Source organism: Pteronotus mesoamericanus, unplaced genomic scaffold (genome assembly GCF_021234165.1).
Source record: "Pteronotus mesoamericanus isolate MK-2021 breed Mesoamerican mustached bat unplaced genomic scaffold, CSHL_Meso_final contig_347, whole genome shotgun sequence".
NCBI classification, from domain to species: domain Eukaryota; kingdom Metazoa; phylum Chordata; class Mammalia; order Chiroptera; family Mormoopidae; genus Pteronotus; species Pteronotus mesoamericanus.
The window spans coordinates 16,627,398-16,642,031 of record NW_026555137.1 but is presented as its reverse complement, the minus strand read 5'-3'; the positions used below and the strand labels follow the sequence as shown (position 1 = coordinate 16,642,031).

At 48.3% G+C, this 14,634-nt stretch overlaps 1 protein-coding gene across 1 annotated transcript in view; it reads right to left on the bottom strand.

Moving 5' to 3' along the window:
• Positions 1 to 14,634, bottom strand: part of GALNT2 (polypeptide N-acetylgalactosaminyltransferase 2) — a 158,555-nt gene that overhangs the window by 51,799 nt on the left and 92,122 nt on the right. The gene's annotated exons all lie outside the window — the stretch shown is intronic.

The following is a 14,634-nucleotide window of genomic DNA, read 5'->3' as shown; positions in this document are numbered from 1 at the left end:
CTAAGTCGTTATGCAAAGGAAGTGGAATAATGATAGGAAAAGTCAGCCCTAAGCCGCCGACTACCACACGAAATTAAGGGACCTTAAGGGGCAGAACTGGCCACCCACAAACACAAGTGCCCCCTCCTGGCTGATGTGAGCCGCTACGCCCTCACTCTGAGGGGTCATTGGTCGCTGCTGCACCCACCAGGGCCCTCCAAGGCCTCCACTTGGGGGTCCCACCTCTGTACCTGGCCCTGGGCAGTGAGTGGCAGACATTGGAGGGGATCCTCACCACCTTCCGGAGGGTCCTGTGAGCATCTGCCCAGGTGAGCACAGGCAGGGACATGCAGGTGTTATTGAGCCCCATCTGTCGCCCAGAAGCACCCTCACCCGCTGGGCCCTAGGTGCCTGAGGAAGAGAGAGGGGCCAGCAGATAAGTTAGTCTATACCTGTCCTCCCAGTCCCACCTGCTGTTCCAGGGAACACGTGGGAAAAATAAGAAGTACTCGACATCCTCCTCTGCTTGCTTCAGGCAGGGGGACAACGTGGGACACACAGCACATTTCAAAGAGCGCGGGGGGGGGCGGCGGGGGGGGGGGGGCGCGGCTGTCAGAGGCTGGGAGGCTCAGGCAGCATGTAGCCCGGTTTGGAAAACGGCCGTTCCAGTGGCCAGATTCTGAGACAAAACTGGTTTTACTGTTGGCCATCTCAGAATCTCCGAGGCCCCCCGGCCCCCTACTTGAGCTGCTTTTAGAATTTCTTAGAAAAGGGAAGCGCCTTAGCAGTCTGGGGGCCAGGACGCCCCAGGAGCGTCCGCGGGCAGCAAGACCACGCCCTGCGTGCCACCGGGCGCCTTCCTTCGCCCTCCTCTCCTGCCGGCCCCCACCCCGAGGGCCGCAGGGCCACGCGGCCTCCAGAAGCTTCAAACGCAGAGGCCGTCCTTCTGCTCGGAAGGGGACGGGCGTGGGAGAGGGGCTGCCTGTGAAGGCAGGTGTGTGCCGCACAGGGCGGGGGCCCTCCCTGCTCACCCTCGCATGCGTTCGGGGCCCACCCTCGCACGGCCTTCGGGCGGAGAGGCTCCCTGTCCAGGGGCCTTCTGGTGTCCTGTTCCTGCTAACGGTCAGCCTTGGGGAACTTCTGACTTCACAGCACGGCTGCTCTGCTTCGGCTGCGCACAGATGTGCGGGCCGCTGTTTGGTGCCTCGCTTAAATGTCACCACCTAAAAGTGAGCTGTCAGCCACAGGGTCGGCACGGGGGCTGCGGTGGGCGGCTCAGGCGTGAGGGCCGGGGAGGCCGCTGTGGGGCCCGCGGGCCAGGACCCTGCTGGTCCCCACAGGGGTCCTCAGTGCCCCTCGGGATGGATTCCAAGGGGACGCGCCTTCTAGTCTCCTACCAACTGGTCCTCAAACATTCTTTTGGAGAAGATGCTTTTACAATCAGGGAACTGCTTACATTTGAAAGACTTGTTCAAGTAAATGTAATCGAAAATAATGCCACATTTTCCAAAAACCTCATCTCTTCCTTGAAATTGTTGTTTGTACTAAACTTCGTTTAAAGAAACAATGATGTAAATCTATGGAAATGAACCTTCAAAGGACCAACACCACAAAAACATATGGAAACCTAAGTGTTCAGAGACACACACGTGCTCCTCTGATTAGAGATCTCTTGGGCGCTGACATCTGCCCCTGAGGTTGGAGACCTCGTCATACAAGTGCCACCACCCGCAGGTGGATGGGGGAGGGCAGGTGCCTTTGCTGGTCTGGGACCCAAGGGGCTGGGGCAGCAGGAGACGCGGGATTCTGCACTGGTCTCCCCCGCCCCCAACGGGCAGAAGGCTTAAGCAAATTGAAAGCCGGCCAGTGTAAAACAGAGCAGCCTCTTCTGGGAAAGTAGCCAAGAAGGGAAACAGAATATATTTTAAATCAAAGGACAAAGCTCTCAGATTTATTTCAGCCTCTTGGTTGATGGCCAATTGAATGCAATTTTACTATGCTTAAAAGAAAAAAATTCCTCATATTCTTCCTCTAAAAGGTCATAATGCTACAGCATGACAGAGAAACTAGGATTTCCAACAAATGTATCCATTTAAATGACACAGACATGTAAATAACCCTTTCGTATTTGTCACTGGCTATCTGGTGAGACAGGAAACTTTGTTCGCCTGTGAGGAACTGTCTCTCTGAAATAAGGACTCCTGCACAATTCATTTTTAAGGATGAAAAAAGAGGAAATCCAAAAAGCAGTTAAAAGCTATTTTAAAAAAATGTGTAAGTAAAAAAAAAAAACAAACAAAACAAATCACGTGTTCTAAGGGTAAATACTCTTAATTTAGGTAAAATTATTTGTGCCATAAAAGTAACTAAAAAAACACCAAAAAGCAGCCTGATTTGCATTAGGAGGTCTACACCTGGCCCGAAATCAAGGGATCGTCACATAGTTCTTTTCTAAATTTGAGAGAGAAACTCCCCACTTTCCTCCGTGTGTGATGGTGTCTAAGTCCTGCTGCTGTGCACGGTCTCCGCCGATCTCCCGTTTCATGACAGAAACCCGTCAAACTTCACAGGGCACCTCCCCCCACAAACGGCGCCGACACAGGGAGGCAGGGAGGGACGGGCCCTCTATTCGCCAGTGGCCAGGAGACAGTCACCTCCGACAGAGCCAAGGCCCCACCACGCACTAGCCCTGGAGGACGCACTAGGGTTGCTCCTTCATGTTACGGACTGGGAAGCTGAGACTTGGGAGTCAACCTGCAAAACGACGGGACCACAGGCCACACCCGGGTCTCTCTCTCCCCAGATCCGCGTCCTTCTGCTGCGCTGACAGCTCACTCTTCAGTGGGTGAAATTCAAGCTCCAAACCGCACCCACACATCTGGGCAGGGCAGGTCCCGCTCCCCCTGCAAGCACCTTCCAGAGGCGCCAGCGCCGGCCTGGCTGTCCCCGCCCCCGTCCCTGGTAGAAGGCAGTCTCTGAGGCGAGGCCCTGGGTCCCCTCACGCATGCGGACATCCTATGTTGGTAGAGTCAGAAGCAGCCAGACACATCACCTCTGCTACATACGTGTGAAAATCTCAGCTGACACATTCCCAATGACGGGGCTCACGCTCTCCTGGGGAGCCGTCTCCCCAGGCAGCAGGGACGCCCGCCGGCACAGGCTGCCTTACAAACAACAAACGCCTCCCCTGGGACTGCCGCTCCGTGTGCGCGGATGAAAGGAACACAGCTACGCGCCTTCGAGATGGCAGGTCCCCTTCTAAGTCCTCGGACGCTGTGGCCGGTCCCCTCCCCATCTGAGTCATATCGCCTGGCACTGCTCCGAGGCACAGCATCCCTGAGAGCCCTGTGCCCAGGTCGCGTGAGGGGCGATGGCACAGAACTGGCGCTGAACTGTTTCGGACACGGCAGTTCTACCAAACAGCCCCATCGCACCGCTGGCTAGGGGCCTGCTCTGGCCCTGGGTTTTGCTTTCTTGCCTGGTGGAATGGGGAAAGACAATGGAGAATTTGTTTTTTAATGTTGGCGAGGGTGCAAGGAAGCAGACCCCCACCCGGAAGAAAAACTGGCAATTACTATTAAAAAAAAAAAAGTCTGTAACATGGGCATTGCCGCCGACTATGCAATTTCACTCTTCGGAAGTGATGTCAAGGAAATAATGAAGGACTTGCAAAGGTTCGCTTCTAAGGAGCCTGGCTGGAAACCCTCTCTCTGTCCCACAATCCAGGGTAAGCACAACGAGCTCACGGTTACGGGTAAATTGCTGCCCTTAACGACCGGAGTTTATGACATCTGACCCCAGGGGGACACACGTGAGCACAGCGCGGTACCACATCTGTGAAGGGGCCGACGTAAGTGGCTGGTGGGGCAGCCTGTCCTGAGGCGCCTCGGGGGACGACAGAGCAGGGGGGCCTCCGCTGGGAGACAGACGGGGGGTGGGGGGAGAACCCTGAGGGGCCGCCAGGAGAGGCGCACGGGTGAGCTCATTCCTCGGCTAACCCCCCAAATCCTCGGCGATGCTCCTCACTAGCGAACTGCTTAGAGACTTCTTGTAAGAATGCATGAAAACAATGAACTGTGAGTGCAGGGTAAAACTCAGGACATGTGAATAGAGAGGCCAAAAGGCTGAGGGTCTGTTTTTTAAAACAAAGAAAAAGCTCCAGCAGGGGGGCTCAGTGGGTTGGAGCATCGCCCCAAATACCAAGCGGGTGCGGGTTCAATCTCTGGTAGGGGTGCGCATGGGGGCAACCGATTAACGTTTCTCCCCTCGATGTCTCTCCCCGCGCCTCTCTCGGGGCCGTGGGGGTGAGCGCACTGCGCACACGCTCAGAAAGAGTCCGGAGGAGCACGTGTGGAGAGCACCGTGGTTGCGTGTGGGCGGCAGAATTCTGTGTGACCATGATTTTCCTATTTTGGCTTATCTAAATTTCTTAAATTTTCTATAGTAAACACATTGCTTGCTTTTAAAAAGATGCTTCCCTGAGGTGACTCAAAGCCACTTATTTTTGTAACAGCAGCACTTGTGCAGATAGGCCCCAGCCTGGGTCACACCGAGCCACATGGAATTAGCTGGCCCAAGGCTGCCACACAGCGCTACCCAGACAGTGCGGCTTGGAGAGGACACGGCACAGACCCAGTGGCAGAGGGCTCACCCCAAGAAGGAAGGCAGCTCTGCCACATGCTGCCACATGGGTGGAGCCTGAAGACCGTACGCTAAGTAAGCCAGTCCCAGAAGGGCAATTGCTGGATGACGCTGCTGATACACCTGGGAGCCTGATTCAGACACAGGAACTAGAGTGGTGGGGGCCTGGAGCTAGGGGGTGGGGGGCAGGGAGCTACTATTTAATGGGGACAGAGTTTCAGTTTTGGGAAGATGAGAAAGTTCTGGAGACGGATGGCAAGGATGGTTGCGCAACAAAGTGAATGAACATAATGCCACGGAACTGGACACTTAAAAAAGAGTTAAAACGGTAAATTTCATGGTATGTGTATTTTACCATAATTGAAACAGCAGCACAGAGGGCCGGGCCATTTAGCTCCTCCGGAGGAGGCAAGGTCAGGGGAGCACTGCTCTGGTTCCAGTTCCGGTTCCGGATCCTCAGCTGCGCTGAACAGACACGCAAGCCACTGCCTTTGCGGGGGAGGGAAGGGCAGAAAAGTGAAACCGCTGCCCTTCGCTTCCGTGGCAATTCACACCTGGGAGTTAAGTTCATTCCATTTCATTCATCTTTACGTAAACATAGGCAGGTTCCGTTTTGAGAAACCAAATGTCTCTGGCAATGAAGCAGCAGCGGTGGGGGAGGGGTGGGGAACAGACACAGCAAAGGACCGGAGGGGCCTTCGGACTCGCCCTTCTAGATGCCCGCTGCCCACGACGCCTGCTGCCCACGCCGTGTGTCTCCAAGGCCTCGCCCCAACCACAAGGTTACTAATGGACAAACAATGGTACTCAGGCTTCTTAAAGGCAGAAACTGGATCTGCTCCAAGGCCACGTCGTCTGGCAGGGCCCCCACGGAAGGCAGGCTCGGCCCTGCCAACCCCGCGGGCCTGGGCTCCTCCACGGGCTCCGGCACCATCGGGGTGCTCCTGCTGGTCTCACCGTCAGATCAGAGAGGCCAAGCGCACAAGAGGACAGAGGTGGGCGGAGGGTTCCTGAGAGAAGCGAGGTTTTCCATGACCAGGAAAAAGAATGATAAAATCCATCTCCATCAAGTAGATTTAAAATAATAATAATTAATAAACTGATTAATTAATTCTCTATTTGAAACAACACCTTGGAAATCAGCACTGAAAAAAAGTCAGCGGTTCCAAACTATGGAGTCTCAGGGCAAAAGTCTGTCCTGTCCACTCTGGACCTGAAATTTGCCACGAGGGCGAAGACCACACAGACATATTCTTACCCCACCTAGAAGACAGTAAGATTGACGATTCTGCTCTGGGGAGAGAGAGTAAAAGAAAACGGAATACAGAGAGTTGAATGACAGAATCAAGGGATCTCAGAGCTAGAGAGGGTCAGTGTTTGACAGATAAGGAAGAAAAAACTGCAAATGTTAGCTGGCTTTGCTAAGGCCCGAAAACTGGTGGCAGTGCTGAGCACCGAGTCCCGTCCCCAGTCCCCGCTCCCAGGCCGCTGTCCTGGTCCCCAAGCCCTGTGCTTCCCAAGGGCTTGCTCACATTCCAGTTCCTCCGCTCCAGGACTTGGGAAATGGGAAGGAAGCCGGGAGGAGGATGTGGGGCGTGTGATTCTAACATGTTTGGGAGCTCGAGGATCTTGCAGCTCCTCCTTGACGTCTGGAAAGCAGCAGCCCTAGAACAGGTCCAACTTAAGAGCGCTGAGCTGCTGTGTCCCTGAGGCTGGCGGAGGGGGACAGGATGCGGGGTTGGAGGACTGTCCCTAAGAGCATGACCGCAGCCTTCTGGACACCCACCTGGAAGGCCAGCCATCGACCTGCTCCTTCCTTTCTTTAGTCAACTTGCTGAGATCTGCCAAGTGACCCAGCGCCATGAAGGGAGACATCCGGTTCACTAAGGATCCCTGAATTTAGGGAGCTTCCACAGGACTCCTGGCCAACATGACCCGCAGGAGGACAAGAACGAATTGCAACAGACGCACGCCTGGTCTCTCCCAGCAACAAGGGGACCCAAACAGAAGTGAAAAAGGGTGCTGACTGGACTTCTCCCCCGAGCTGTGCAACTTCCTCCACGGACCGGGTTTCGGCTGAAGAACGTGGGGAAGAAACCATGGGTCTCCTAAAGGCAAACCCTGGATCTGGGCTGCTCATCAATTTGGTGACTGCTGGCCACACTGCGGTTCTGCCCCGTGAGCTGCTCACGAAGCCCCTCGAGCAGAGCGTGGCCTGGCCCCTCGCGCCCCACGGTGCCCTGCCCAGCACAGGGGCCGCGCTTGCGGCGCGTGGCCCAGGCAGGACCCGGCCTCCGGCCTCTGTCTGCGGCAGGCACTCTGCTGGCCCGCTTCATCGACGCTCTGAATTCTACCCCCAAGGAGGGTGCGCTAGGACAAGCAACCCAGCTAACACAGTACCTGGGCTTCAGTGGCTATGGCCGGCCCAAGAGCAGCGGTCGCCAAGGCAGGGCCACGTACAGACTGTCCTCTGGGTAAGGAGGAAGGAGGAAAGCAGACATCGTCAAGGATCTCCCCTAACCCTTTATAATATCTGGTTTAAAATATGCTTTCGAATGTATCAATAGATCAGTATGGTGCTATGTGGATAACTTACGAGCACTGTAACATATACGGGGGAGGGCGACCTGTACTCAAACTGCTTTTGTGCACAGGGTGTGTGACCGGCAGTGGGAGGCACGGGGCCCCAGAGCTGCCTCAGAGCCAGCTCCTCCGCCTGCCAGCGGGTTTTGAGGCCTTGCTGCAGGCTATCCCGCTCCTGCATTCGGCTTGGTGCTGCCTCCTCCCACCCATCTGTCTACACCTGCTGGATACCTGACACCCAGAGCACAGGAAGCCAGCGGGTTGCCCAACAACCCACTAACTCAGTAGAAAGTGTTGTGACCAGTGGTGACTTGCAAACCACAAAATTCTGGCTGTGTCCATCATTCTTGGGGAAAATATATTTCTTAACAATAACAAAATAATTTCTAAAGGGAAAATAATCATGTGCATGCTGGTTTGGTGAGGAAAAAAAGGTTTCAACACACACACAGAAAAAGAGAAAGTCCTTTAGAAAATAAAGGGATACAATTCATGCACAAAAAGTTATTAATAACTCAAAAAAGAGAACAATCAGTACATTCCTAGCTCTTTGAAGATGAAAACCAACTGTCCAACAGTGAAGAATATGAAAGCCAAGGTCAATGCTATACTAAATTGATTTTAACTATTGTGTGACTATTAACAGTCACACCTAGTGCAAGCTTTGAAGATGGCCTTTCCCTCGCTCTCCGTATCTGCCTGAACACCCACCAGAACACTAGGTTTTTTTTAACAGAAGACAACCTGCAGGAAGCCTCTCATTAATCCACACAGCAGAAGTAGATCCTATTATCATAATAAAGAAGTGCGTATGTATCAGCTAACTGTTCTAGTCGGGGCTCCCCACTGCATGGCAACCCCTTGTTCAGCGGGAAGGAGCTGTGGCTCAGGGCTTCCTCACTCACCGGAGGCAGGGCAGAAGCGTGGGGCAGACCTCACAGAGACCTCCGATGCCCTCCTCCTCCCCAGCCCCTCTGCCCCATGTCCAGCGCAGCCGGGACAATGGGGGAGCACAGACAGAGGGGGGCCTGGATCCCCTGGGGCGGTGCTTGTCGAACGCAGTAAGAAACACAAATATATAAACTCTTTGTCACCATCGAAGCAACAATGCCGTGAACCAACTTCCCATCTCCCATCCAGCACGGAAGGCGGCTGGAAGCCATCACGCCATCCAAGCAACAAGGAAAATGTGGAACAAGCTGACAAATACACTGCTCTTCTGAGATCCCTCCGAGAAGTGAGGTCAGAGGGCAAACTACTGCTCCCGAACCTGCAGAGACCCGCCGGTGACGAGACACCCACAACGTACCCGAGCAGCCACCTCTGCGGGGACTGCCGCCTCGGTGATGAGACCTCCGCTGCCATGGAGAAGGCGCTGGGGCCTCGCTGTGGACCAGCCTGAGGGGTGAAGACTGCAGGGGCCCCTCGCTCCGGAGTGTGCGGGGTCTCCCACAGTGAACACAGACCCCCCTGGATTCCGCAGGGAGTGGGGAGGAGGAGCCATTTTGAAACAGACTGGACATTCTGTCTGCAGCAAGGCCTGCCCTCAAGAGAAATGATTTCACCAGCGCCTAACCTAGCCTCCCACACGGGGGAAGGGGCATACCCCATTCTAGCCGACTCCAGCCTCCGTCTGCCGCCTAAAGCAGGAGGAACTCGGAGCTGCCTCTGCGAGGCTCGCAGCCTGAGGGCAGGGCCTCACTGAGAGCAAGCGAGCGAGCCCACCCTGTAACTATCGGTGCTTCCCTCCCCCCACATCACTGAGGGCCTGTTTACTGGAATTCCTATCACCCTGCACATTGTATCTGGCTTGTCAGAGAAAAACCACAAGACATACTAAAAGGCAAAACACAGTGTAAAGAGACAAAGCAGGCATCAAAGCCAGACTCACACGTGTCTGAGACATTGGAGTTACCACACTAGGAATTTAAAACTACTATGGCTCACAGGTTAAGGGCTCGAATGGGAAAAATAGATAAGATGGAAGAGCAACAGGCTAATATAAGTGGAGAGATGAAACTTCTAAGAAAGACTCATAGAGAAATGCCAGAGAGTCAAACACTGGAGCAGAGGTGGAGAAAGCCTTTGATGGATGCATTAGTAGACTGGGCCTGCCCAGAAGAACCTCTCTTTTTAAGGATATAGAAACAGAAACGTCCCCGCTGAAAAGCAAGGACAAAAAAGGACTGGGGAGGAAACACCCAGGCAGATCTCCAAGAGCTGCTGGACAAGCACTACGGGTATCACGTGTGTGTAACGGGTGCCAGAAGGAGAAGACACACAGAACGGACCACGAGGAATATGCACAGTGATAATGACCGAGACGACCTCAGACGGATGCCAGGCACCGAACCACAGGTGCCACCAGCTCGGGGACACCAAGCAGGAGAAGCACCAAAAAGAAAGCCCCCAAAACAAACACGACACCTAGGCATGGAATACGAAAACTGCAGAAAACTGTTGGTGAAGAAAAAGCCTTGAAAGAAGGCAAAGAGAAAAACCAGCTTTAGAAAAACAAAGATAAGAATTACCTCCAGCTTCTCCGAAGAACAGAGCGCCATTAATCGAAATTAATTGAAAGGGTTGAGAGGAAAAAAAAAGTGCCAACGTGAATTCTGTAGCCTATGAAATTAATCTCCCAAAGTGAAGAAGAAATAAAGACTTCAGACAGCAAAATTTGAAGGAATCTATTGCCAGGAGGCCTGCCTTGCAAGAAATGTTAAAAGAAGCTCTTCAGAGAGAGGTAAAATGATACAGGTCAGAAACAGAGATCTCCATACAGAAAGAAAGACTATCAGAGAGCAAGGGAAGGTAGAATAACAACTTTGATTTTTCTTATTCTTAACTGTTTTAACAGATAACAGCTTGTTCAAAATAATAACAAAACGTATTTGGTTACGTATGCTTATCTATGCTGTTACGCTTACGTATCTGTCAAGTGAACCACAGTGATAGTACGGAAGATGGGAGGGAGAAATTCATTCTATTTGGTAGTAAGATACTTGTGCTGTGAAGCAAGATAGTTTGTTCTTTGAAGTTAGAGCTGGACTACTTCTACATGTGTATTGTAAACTCTAGGACAACCACTAGAAAAGGTAAAAAAAGAAAAGAAAAAAATTAAATCATATAAAATAGTCAATTAAAATTACAAAAGGCGGAAAAAAGTAGACAAAAATAACAGAGAACAAAGGAAGGAATGGAAAAGTAACAAATATGTTAGCTATTACAGCAATACATTAATAATCACTTTAAATGTCAATGGTCTAAATATACCAATTAAAAGACAGGGGTTGTCAGAGAGGATCTGAAAAAGAAAAAAAAGACCAGAGTAACTATATGTTGTTTATAAGAAATCTACTTTAAATATTATGACAAATATAGACTAAAAGTAAAGAGGCGGAGAAAGAGATACCATTCCAATACCAATCAAAAGACAACAGGACAGCTATTTTAATTTCAGACAGAGCAGACTTCAGAACAAGAAAAGTTATCAGGGATAAAGAAGGGCAATGCATAGTGATAAAAAGGTCAATTCTCCAAGATGCCATAATGATCTTTAACGTGTAAGCACCTAACAACAGGGCATCAAAATACATGAGACAAAAACTAAAAGAACTTCAAGGAAAAACAGATGAAGCCACCATTAGAGGTCGAGATTTCAACACTTCTCTGTTAGAAATGGACAGATCCAGAAGGCAAAAAAGTCAGTAAAGCATAGCTGAACTCAACACCACCACCCATTAACTGGATATAACTGACATTTATAGGCTACCTCATTCAATGACAGGACAATACACATTCTTCTCAAGCTCACATGGAACATGCACCACAAGAGACCACATTCTAAACTGAAAAACACACCTTAACAAATTTAAAAGAACACTAACATATAACATCTGCTCTCAGATTACAATGAAACTATAAATAAATAAATAACAAAGACAGCTGGAAAATCCCAAAATATCTGGAGGTTAAACAACAGACTCCTAAATAACACATGAGTCAAAGAACAAATCTCAGGTGAAATAAGAACAGATTTTGAATTAAATGAAGATAAAAATACAACTTATCTAAATGTTTGTAATTCAGTGAAAGCAGTGTTTGGAGGAAAACTTACAGACTTGAGAATGACAAAAGAATAGAGACCTAAAATCAAACGTCTAAGCTTCCATCTCAGGAAAGCAGCAGAAGAGCAGATTAAATTCCAAGGAAGCAGAAGAAAAGAAATAATAATTATTAGAGCAGATACCTAAGAGGTAAATAAAAGGAAATAGGGGGAAAAAAGCTGAGTCTTGGAAAAGATCAATAAAATCAGTAAGCCTCTAGGCAGACTAAGAAAAGAGAGAGGACACAAATTACAAATATCAGAAATGAGGAAGAGCTGAGGGAGGGAAGGAGGGAGGGGGCAAGGGAAAGTGGTGGGGGGGAGGCAGAGACAAATGTATTTGAAAAAATATATTAAAATAAAATTAAAAAAAAAAACTCTACTTGTTAAAAAAAAAAAAAAGAAAGAAATGAAATAAGGAGTCATGGTGGAGCCCATGGGCATTAAAAGGAGAATAAAGGAATGCTATGGATGTCTCTGCATAAATTTGATAACCTAGTTGAATGGACACAATCTACCAAAACTCAGACAAGATCACATAGATTATTTTACCAGGCCTGTATCTATTAAAGATATGGGATCAATATTTATTAACCTTCCAAACAGAAAGCACCAGGTTCAAATGGGTTCATTGGTGAATTCTACCAAACATTTAAGAAAGAAATGATACTAATTCACTACAATCTCTTCCAGAAGATAGAAGCAGAGGGAATACCTCCTAACTCACACTCTGAGGCCAGCACTACCTCAGTAACAGAATAAGACAAAGACATTTCAAGAAAAGAAAACTACAAACCGATACCTCTTATGAACATAAATGCAAAAATCCTCAGGTAAATATTGGCAAATTAAATTCAGCAATGTATAAAAACAATTATACACCATGATCAAGTAGGATTTATCCCAGGTATGCAAGGATTTATCCATCATATTAATAGATACAGGTAGGGCATTTGACAAAATCTAATACCCATTCATTATAAAAACTCTCAGTAAACCAGAAATAGAGGGGAAACTTCTTCAACTTGCCAAGGAACACCTACAAGAAACCTACAATTCCATCATACTTAATGGTGAGAAACTAGAGCTTTGATCAGAACAAGGCAAGAACGGCCTCTCTCAGCACTCCTGTTCAGCCTCATAATAGAAGTCCTAGCTAATGCAGAAAGACAAGAACAGCCAAGGGGTAATATTGATTGAGAAGAAAGAAGTAAAACTGTCTTTGCTCACAGACAACATCACTGTCTATGTAGAAAATCTGAAAGAATCAACAAAAAAATTCCTGGAAGCAGTAAATAATTAAACAAGATTTGAGGATACAAGGTTACTACACAAAAGTCAATTCTTTCCTATATATGAACAATGAACAAGGGGATTTTGACATTAAAAATACAATATCACTTCCATTAGCATGCCCCACCCCCAAATGACATATTTTGGTACAAATCTAACAAAACAGCCATAGAATTTATATGAGCAAAACTATAAAACTGTGATTTAAAAAACTGTACAGGTACTAAATAAATGGAGAGAGATTAAAGACTCAATATTGTCAAGATGTTAATTCCTAACAACTTGATCTTTAGAGTCAAACAATCCAAATAAAAATCCCAGAAAGTGGTTTTGTGGGTATCAAACAAGCTGATTCTACAGTTTATACAGAAAGGCCAAAACCCTAGAAGAGCCAACACCATACCAAGGGGAAGGACAAAATGGGAGGACTGATGCTACCCAAATTTAAGACTCAGTATAAAGCTAAAGTAATCAAAGCAGTGCAATACTGGGGAAAGAATAGAAAAAAACAAATCTGTGAAGTAGGGTAGGGGGCACAGACACAGACCTAGAGATAGAGTCAACTGATCTTTGCCAAAGGGCCAAAGGCAGTAAGTCAACACGAAGGAGCAAAGTCAGTCTTTTCAACAGACATTACTGAAACAACTGGGCATCCACAAGCGAGGGGGGAAAAAAAAAAAAAGTCTAGATAAAGACCTTACACTCTTCCCAAAAAGATCACAGACCTAAAATTATGGAATGCAAAATTGTAAAATCAAAGAAGATAATAGGAAAAAATTTAGGTGACCTTAGTTATAGGGGTGACTTTTCAAATACAATATCAAAGGCAAGATCCATGAAAGAGCTGATGAGCTGAACTTTATTAAAAACAAAATTTTAGCCTTGGAATGTGTGGCTCAGTGGATTCAGCGCTGGCCTGCAAACAGGAGGGTCACTGGTTTGATTCTGGTCAGGGCACATGCCTGGGTTGTGGGTCAGGTCCCCAGCTGAGGGTGTGTGAGAGGCAGCTGATCAATGTTTCTCTCCCTCTCTTTCTCCCCCCTTCTCTTCTCTCTAAAAGTAAATAAATAAAATCTTCTTTAAAAAATTTAAAATTTTATGCTCTGGGGAAGACCCTGTCAAGATAATGAGAAGATAAGGCACAGCCTGCAAGAAAATATTTGCAAACAATATATCTGATAAAGACCTGTTATCTAAAATACACAAAGAACTCTTACAACTCAACAGTGAGAAAGTAAACAACCCAATTATAAAATGGGCCAAAGACCTTAAAAGACACTTCTCCAAAGAAGACACACACATGCCAAATCAACACATGAAAAGATGCTCCACCCGATGTCATCAGGGAAAGAGACATTAAAACAAGACCACACTACTTCCAAACTATTAAAACGGTCCATGTCAAAAACAATGGCAACACGGAATGCTGCTTTGGATGTGGAGCAAAAGGAACTCTCATTCATTGCTGTGGGAATGCAAAATAGCATAGCCACTTTTGAAAAATACTTTGGTGGTTTCTTACAAAAATAAACGTATTCCTGCCATATGATCCAGCTGTCTTACTCCCTGGTATTTACCCAAATGAACTGAAACTTGTGTCCACACAGAACCTGCACACAGATGTTTAGAGCAGCTTTATTCACAATTGCCAAAACCTGGAAACAACTAAGATGTCCTTTGGTTGGTGAGCAGATAAATAAACTTTGGAACATCAGACAGTACAATACTATTCCGTGATAAACCCAAACATGCTATCTAGCCACGAAAAGACACAAAGGAACCTTCCATGTAGGTTACTAACTGAAAGAGGGCAATCTGAAAAAGCTACATATTGTGTGATTCCAACCGTACGACATTCTGGAAAAGGAAAGAACCATGGAGACAGCAGCAGGATTAGTGGTTGCCAGGGACTGGGGGTGGGGGGTGGGGAGGGGTGAACAGGCAGAGCCCAGCGGGTTTCTGGAGCAGTAAAGCTATTCTGAGTGACACTAGAATGGTGGATCCATGTCACTGAATACACAACACCAAGTGTG